Here is a 9,388-nt window from a genome sequence, read left to right on the forward strand (position 1 = left end):
TCCTCCATCTAACACTTCTCCATCTTCAAAATCCATTTTGGGTCCTTATATCCCACAGTCCACAATCCACCATCCCAACTCCATCATCCCCTTCTTCTATTTTGGGTCTTCATGTCCCATAATCCACACTTTATCCTCCATCTAATTCAAAACCCTCTCCTCCACTACTCCACCACCCTTCAAGGTGTGTGCCAATGTTGATCTTCCACAAAATTTTCAAAACCTCATCCATTATCCATCATCCATTTTCCACAATCCCATTCCGTTAGTCCAATCCTTTGCAAATCCTTATCTTCCATCCCCGATCCATTTCATCTCCCCAATCATTGTTACCAACATCTATTAGCATACCTCCAGTTCAAAGAAATGCTAAGGGATACCATCCATGGAACTAGATGCTTGACTCCTCCCTTCCTCCTTCATGCATCCAATATCTTCCATATCCACTTATCCTCAACTTTATCAATCCAAAAAATCCAAAAAAAAAGTAAAAAAAAATTAGAAAAGTAAAGAAAACTCATTTCATCCAATGGTGAAAACCACTTCTTGTGGCACCTTGGGTAAGTACCATGATGAAAACTTGGTAAACCAGCATCATGTGTAATCCCCCCTCTTGCACTCTATACTTGGGGGAAAGCTTGATCCATGTTATCCTACCATCTTCATTATCCATATCTCTTATCCTTTATCCACCTCTTGTTTACATCTATCCTTCTTTACTATCTTTGATCTTGACTATCCTATCCATATCTTCCATTGCATATTCCCTCATCCTATCCAAATCCATCAATATAGAGGTAAAATAACATCCATGCATTCTTTGGAAAGTACAAGCCTTAAAACCTCTATCCATCCACATCGATTACACATTATCTTTCCACCTCATACATTATTATCCACCATATTTCCTATCCTTCATTCCACTACCCTTAGCGGGGAATTTTTCTCCTTTGCAACATAGTTCTTGGATCCCCCCTTCCACCTATTCTTCATCCCTTTATTACTCCTTATCTTATCCCCATCCATACACATAAGCAATCTCCCCATCCATCCATTCTATTACCAATCCTTGGTTCTCCCTTGTCATTGGTTCTTGTCCATCTATACTATGTCCACCAATCCACCCCATCCTATCCAATTATATTTTTAATCCAATCCTATCTCATCCAATCATATTCTCCATCTCTTCCAATTAAATCATTAAGCCCATCCCGAATCCAATCCTACTCAATCATGCATCCCCCTTTTCATCCTATCTAATCATTCATCCTTCTTCCATCCTATCTAATCCATCAAACTGAGCTTTTCCCATATATTTGATCTCATATTGACTTGTGACTAATCCAAACACCCGTCCATACCATGCTAATCTAATCCAAGCAATAATCCTCTCATCTACAGATCTTGCACATCCAACTTGCATTTTTCCAATCATCAACCTATATCCAAATCCACCACCTGCCCATTGGGATGCATCCTTCCCTAGTCTGATAGTTTATCAAAATCCATGTCCTACTCTTGGAAAGAGATTTCAGTTGGTCATGTGCATGTTGTTTGCATGCTTTCTCTTTCTGCTTTATTTTTTATCTTGTGTCCCAGGACTATACTTTCTCATGGATGCCTTGATCATCCTATATCTTGGTATGTCTTGGCTGGTGTATAATGGGGCATAGTTTTCTTGGTATGGTGTGTTTGAAGGTTTTCCTTATACAAATCAGCAACCCTGCATTAGTGTTTTTCAATACTTGCATGGTTGTGTGCAAGGCATACCTATTTGACTGAGAGTCAGTCCACACCTCAGATCTTCATATCATCCCGGTTCTTATAATTAGTGGTGTAGATTATCCATGGCAATACCAAACCTAGGTTTTCTCTCTATATTTTCTCAACAAGAAATCCCATCCATTTATCATTTCTTTATCTCATTTTATTCACAAGACTCCAATTCATTTATTCCCTCTTTAATCATCTTCATCCTTTCATTATCTTATCTTCTAATCCATTTCGAGAGCACACCCGTGTTCTTTGAACCCGCTTGTCCTCTCGAGGGGTATACAACCGCTTCCTTGTCATCCTTCCTCCTCATCATCCTTCCTCCTCGTCATTCTTCCTCATCTTATGACTGGGGCATCATGCTACTAGTCCTTATCCTTTCTTCCACTATGTTTTATTCTTCTTTGATATAGCATCACTAGTTCATGACGCTATATCAAAGAGGGGAAAAATGTAGACACCTAAAATTAATCAAATTAATATTTAATTAATATAAGCATGTCAACATAATTAATTGATTTAATTGTGTTATCCTTATTCTTCTTAGTGTTAATTAAATCTAATTTAATTAATCTTGTCGCTATTGTCCAATAATTAATTTATCAAATAAATTTATTATTTCTCTATTCTTCTAAAGTCCCTCCAATAATCATTTCCTCTAAACCCACTCAATTAATTAATTCCAATTAATTAACCTAGTCATGTGATTCCTACAAATCACTTTTCCTAATCCCCACTCAACCTAATTAATTCTTCTAAAATTTCTTACAATCCCACTTATCATTATTCTCCAATTTTAAATTCGCCCACTCATGTCACATCAATCTTGAACCTCTCAAATAAATTCAAATTTCTTTGAATCCCCCTATGCATCCTCACTTTGAAATCAAAATTTCCTTTCCCCCTTCTCAAGGAATTTTATATTCCTTTTTATTTCTCCAATGCATCCTTGATCCATGTCCACTATCTTGAATCAATCTTAGCCCTTCATAAGAAAATCAATCTTGGCCCTCCATTGGCCTCCTCCAATCTATATATTGGAGCATCTTTCCTTCTAAAATAGGTCTTCCATTCTTATATCATCATGCTGCCAATTTCTCCTCTCATCTCCCTCTATCACATTCTCATCATTTTCTCATAATCCTCTATCAAATACTTATTTTCCATCTATCCTTCATCCTTCATCCAAATCTTTAGTCTGTCTATCTTGTTGAGCATTTGAGAGCAATCCACATCTACAACAAGCAAAGAGAAAATCAAGTGGAGCATCAAAGGGGCGCCTTCACTTCAGAGGAACAAGTGGAGACTTATCGAGGTATAATGGTGTTTTACTAAGTTTGTTTGAGTGTTCATGTTTATTCATTCTTAAACTAACCATTTATCTCCATCCTAGTTTTCCCTTGGTTCACTAGGATCTTGGTGGGACTGAGGCATGTAGAGTAGTGTTTGGTGATGAGAGCAATTGATGGGGGTGAGATTCGGAGGACATGATTATGCACTATGATACTCTCCCAATGATACTCGCTAGCTTGATTGGTGGATTTATTTGTCCTGATAGGAGATCTTGAGGGTTTTACATTGGACGGGGAGGGATTTTGTAGAGCATGATGCAACATTGTACTCGGTATGCACGGGGTGTGTGTATGCTTGCACATCTGTATCATGATTTACATCAGGTTGTGTATGATGGAGGGGCGAGTCTATCATCTAGATGCACACTTCTTCAGGTCTAGTGCTAGGAGAACATTGCTATTACTTGACTGATACATCAAAGAGTTAGTGGTGATGGTCAGCCATTTGTATATTTGTACAGAGGTATTATTACTCAGCCTAAGTTGGGTAAGCTCAATTTTTGGAGATGGGTACTAGATTCCATAGATACTGTGATTTGGAGACCTTATATTCATTGTGAGCCTTGGTTAGAGGATGCTTGCATTTTGCCATTGATTTTGTAGAGTAGATATCTGATCGGCCGCACTCCTTTTATCATTGAGAGGCAGTTATTTGGTCGCATTTTGAGACAGTTTGGTATCATTCAACACATGCCTTCTGGTGTTGCTATGTATGCATGAGCATACAAGGACACAAGGGTAGATGAGATTGGGGTCCTTCATTGTCTTTTGATATAGCATATGCAAAGTTTTTGGGTGTTCCCATTGTTGCTTATGATTTGAGACCACACATTATGGATGCCGCGATCACAACAAATTATGCACAGTACCTTATTGCACACTATTCTCCTCGTATCACTGATCTTGCAGACCCTCCTCCCAACTCAAGAGATGAGGAGTCAGATTTAGATGACCCTGTTGTTATGTGACAGTGATGGAGGTGAGAGCTCAGAGCTGCTTGAGAGGCCGGAGGAGATGAGGGGGATGAGGGTGGAGATGGCTGAGGAGGGAGATGAGGATGAAGAGGAGGCCATGTTAGAGTTCGAGGAGGACCTTATGGACAAATTGGCAGGATAGGCAGAGTTGGAGGCCACTTGCTATGGTAGGGAGAGATGCAGGCTGGATTGGAAGGGATGTAGGCAGAGGGAGATTGGGGAAGCGAGGGGATTTCCTTCACCTGGATTAGGTAGAGGTGTAGGATTGGACATAGGTTGGGGGAGGGGGATTGATTTTGGACATATCTGTCCAGATCTAGGAGTGATAGTAGCACAGGGTGGCTGGGATTAGGGGAAGGAGGACTCAGAGGATCAGGTGCCCCTCATTCATCATCAGATTATGAGATCTACTTGAGTACAGACTCCAGTAGGTTGAGAGGGAGGTGTAGATGAGGCCATGCATGATGTACCCAGCAGGATGTGCCACAAGAGGAGAACATAGATGACCTTAGAGGACAAATTGATCAGCTCAGGGCACAAGTACAAGCGCTCACTGTTGAGAGGGATAGAGTTGTGAGGAGATACTGGGATACACAAGTGACACTTGATCACATACAGGAGATTGGATCTAGCACTCTCTCAGCTGACATTGTTAGGGCATTATTCTGGGCTGGGAAGGAGACATCACATTGGCGACGATTATATGAGGATCTGGTCTCAGAGAGCTAGAGAGAAGGGAGCTATGTGACTACTCCTATAGCCAACATGATGGATACCAGTAGTGGTGGGGTTATGGGTCCTCTTGAGAGAGATCGAGGAGCAGGGCCATCTAGAGGATCTTCTCGTCCACAACCACAAATACAAATAGAGTCAGGCAGGAGTGGCACATGACATTCTTGAGACTTGATTTTATATCATGAGACATTGTATGTTATTGATTATTTTTTTGATATCATTGTATACTTGGACTTTTTATTGTTTTATGATGATATGCAAACATGGACTCTATATGATGCTTATGATTCATGATTTATTATGCACGCTACTATGATGTTGATGACCTATATGATTTATATGCGTTGATTACATGGATGATGCTATGATGATCTTTCCTTTCTTTGTGTTTCATGATGATCTATATGCCTTGACGATGATAATCTATATGATGATGATGATGATGATGATGTGAAATTATTTGTATGATTTATATGATGATGATGTTTCTATGATGTTTTAGGGTATGTGCACAAAGATGGTGGTCAGAAAAGTGGACACCACCCAAAAAAAAAATGAAAAAACAAGCAGTGCATACGCGGTTCTAAAATTTGAAATCACCCTGTATGCGCTTAGGTCCATTGTTCCCGAGCCTAAAAAAGATAGCGCGTATGCACTGCTTTTAGGAAAGTGAGCATGTACGCACTCATAAGCCCTAAAGAACCGTGTACGAGGTCTATCAATTTAAAAACAAAAAACAAAAAAACTGGGCCTTATTTTCATGTGACCACCGGGTTTTTTCCTCCATTTCCTCCATGAAACCGCGAATGGGCTTCCTCATTTCTCTTCTAGACGCTATGGATCAATTTTAGTTTTTCTTAATTTTTGTCTTTCTTTCCCGTCTATTCAATTTGTTTTACGTTTTGAATTTAATTTCATTTATTTTGATTAGATTTTTTTATTTTTTGTTTCAAAAACCAAATTCTGACAATCCACAACAAGAACAAAAAATGCACCTCCTGAAAACCCCAAAGAAAACCCATAAGATACACCTCTAGTTCCTCCTTTTGACCATACACCTGAAACATAGGAGAAATTGATTAATCAGTTAGGGAAAAACACGTCTAAAATAAATAGACTGATTAATAATTTGAAAACATCTGAGCTTGAGCATCATAAATCCCTCATCACTAGCCTAGAAACATTAGCTACTAGTGCTACAGCCATTTCCACACAAATTACAAAATGGGGAAACTTTAGGGATAGGTATCGTCAATACTATGCTGATGGGTTATCATACGAGGGAGTGAAAAACAAAAATATTAGTAAACAACAAATATGTGCCCTTTTTGTTGATCCTAAAACTGGCGAGTCGTTACCTCTTAATGCAAAGAGGTTTCCCATACATTAGTGTACAAATGTGCAGATGAAGAATCTATTGTGGTAGAGGTGGTGGATGGTCTTTGATGATCCACCTTGTAATAATTATGAGGTGCCATTGTATTTTTTAATAAAATTATATTGTGAGTTTGTCCTCAATGTGCGGCCAAACTATTTTGACATGATAGAGTTCCATGGTAGAGGTGGCGGCTCTACTCAAGATAGACCTGGAGCCCATAGGTGAGTAGCCCCGGAGAGTCATCGCCCCCTAGCACCCAAACCCAAGGTGTATCAGGCTATCCTAGTAGAGCTGAAAGAGTCAATGGAGCTACAGACTCTTCAGGCAGCCACAACATTGACATCATCCAGCATGGGATGTCGTTAGCACACCCTCTTGTACTAGATGATGAGCCATTAGTTACTTCAGGTGGCGACATAGAGCCTATTAAACATCTGTGTGTTAGATGCTCGGGGATATGCTCAAGGTCAGATGAGGGGGCCACAGTAGATGGATCCACATCTCATTCATGCATGATTTGCAGGAGTAGATGTCAGTCACACACGACTGAGGATTTGGCACTGACAGAGGAGTTGATGGACATTTTGTTTGCCCATTAGCCGCAGACACAGGTTATCAGTCACTTTAAATTTGTAATTACATAAATAAATTTTCATTTATACATCGATTTAAATTGAGACAAATAATATGCATTTCAGGTTGTAGCAGCGGTATCCCATACTCCTCCCGCAGTTACTATAGCTGCAACTTCGATGCATGAGGTATAAATTTTGTAACATGTTAAAATAGAATAGTACACTTTGAATTCTAAAAAATTACAAGATATACTAACTATACACTTTGAATTCAAAAAAATTACAAGATATACTAACTATCTTTAATGCTTGGTCCAATATTTGGTTTGTAGGTGTTGACAAGGGACCAAATGTCCCAGATTCATGACATCATGCTCTCAGTGATCAATTTTGGCCTACAAGATTATACGGTATGATATTTTGTACAACCTTTTTTATGTATTGTTTTGATGGAATATGCAAGTCATTTTATTTTATATTTTTAAAATTATGTTTAATATATTATCTGTACTAATATCTCATGTTAATTTTTATTTTTTAGGGCACCCCTCCGCATCTAGGCCTCGTCCTAAGAAAAAGAATTCCTCGAAGATGCCAAAATGTGGGAAGAAGGTAATTGAATACATTTTTAGTTGTACAATTGTTTGAAAATTTTGAAATCAAGTCTTAGTTGGGGTTTGTAGATTGATTAGTGTTTTTTGTCTATTTTACATGTACAACGACCATTGAGCTATGTTGATTTGTTGAATGCACCTGATTCGGCTGTGGATCGAGAAAGGGCAGAGGTATGTATCTCTACTTTATTTTCTTGATTTCATGATTATATGCACATGTACATGCGAACTTGTGATAAATTATAATCTTATAATTTTTTCATAGAGGAAATATCCATAGCTGCTTCATCAATGGCGAGCCCTCCTCCATGCTCTGGAGAAGCGTCTCAAGATCCGGTACACTTTTGTTTGATACATTACATTAATTATTTTTAACCTACAATACTTATCATTATATTAGTTGTATTTAATCTTTGATCATTTTTTGTATAGGTAATAGCGATAGTTTCTCCATTGATGGTGAGCCATCCTCAGTCAATTTGAGAAGCATCTCAGGCACTGGTACGTCATTGTTCTCTATATTATAACTTTTAAGTGTTTTTGATGTATTTATGTTAGTACATTGTATTAATTATACATTTAATCTACAATAGCCCCCTTCGCGGTTCGGCCATAACATGGATCCTTTTAAGTTTGTCTTCAAGAAAACTCCTAAGAGTGACAAGGAGAGGAGAGTGAAGACATTAGCTTCGAGATTAGCCGATGAGGTAACCTACATTTCAATTGCAAAGGAATTATAGTTAAATGCATAGTTATGTTGTTAATTGTGAACTATTTTCTACAAAAGAATTCTAACTTGGCTTTTGAATTGTGGTTTTGCCATCTACAGAGCTTCGTACTGCATCTAAGAGGCTCGATTTTGATGATCCACCACAAGTTTAGGATCATATAGTGTTAGTTGTGGTCATATAATAACCAATACATGTAGATATATTCTACATTTTTATTGTATATCAATTTGGACATGGCATTACAAAAATATATTCCATATTTTTGTAATACTTGTATTGACTTGGCAGACATGCCTTTTTTTGATATATATATAAATGTTGATATTCGATCCAATAAATGTGTACTGAGTTCATTATTGTGTATTCGTTGTATTTTGTGGCTGTCCTTTTATAAAGTTAATTGATCATTTGCCTATGTAATCAATAATATGAATATAAACAACAAAAATCTATGATATAAAACATTGCAATCGTGGAATATGATTTGATAAAATTTCTAAAATGTCGAATTAACCCTACAAAACTCTTTGTATTCAGTTCATTATTGTGTATTCATTGTATTTGGTGGCTGCCCTTTTATAAATTTAATTGAATATTTGCCTATGTAATCAACAATATGAATATAAACAACAAAAATTGATAATATGAATATAAAGAACAATATGTGTGTGGTGCGAGAGCACCCTCACGCTCGCAATGGTCAAATTTTGGTTCTCATGTGAACAAAATAACATCATGAACCCATCTGGGTGGGAAGGTTTATGCTGGGCAAGCTCCTCTCATGCATCCCAAAGCATCAGAATGTTGAGAGTCATACCCTACCGACACGATCTCTCAAGTGCCCCGAGTCCAAAATGTCAAACTTTGACAGACTGTTTCTTCCAATCTAAGACACATATGATCGATCCGTTTGAACCTGTGGGGTCGCGTGAGGCTCCTCTACAATGGCCTATCTTGGTTTTTGATGAATCAAAGCCATTTTAAATTGGTAGCATTTTTTTGTCTGCTGTAAAAACTGTCAGTTACATGCAATGCAAAGTTGCAAGATAGGCTAAATTGATTTGGTTTGTTGTGTGAATAAACCGACATCACGAGTGCATCTGAGTGGGCAAGATTACACTAGGAATTCTCCTCTCATGCATCCTAAAGCATCGAAACATCGAGAGTCATACCCTACCAACGTGATCTCTCAGGTGCCCTGAGTCCAAAAAATTGTCAAACTTTGACAGATTGTTTCTTCCAATCCATGACACATA

This window comes from Cryptomeria japonica, chromosome 9 (assembly GCF_030272615.1).
Source record: "Cryptomeria japonica chromosome 9, Sugi_1.0, whole genome shotgun sequence".
NCBI classification, from domain to species: domain Eukaryota; kingdom Viridiplantae; phylum Streptophyta; class Pinopsida; order Cupressales; family Cupressaceae; genus Cryptomeria; species Cryptomeria japonica.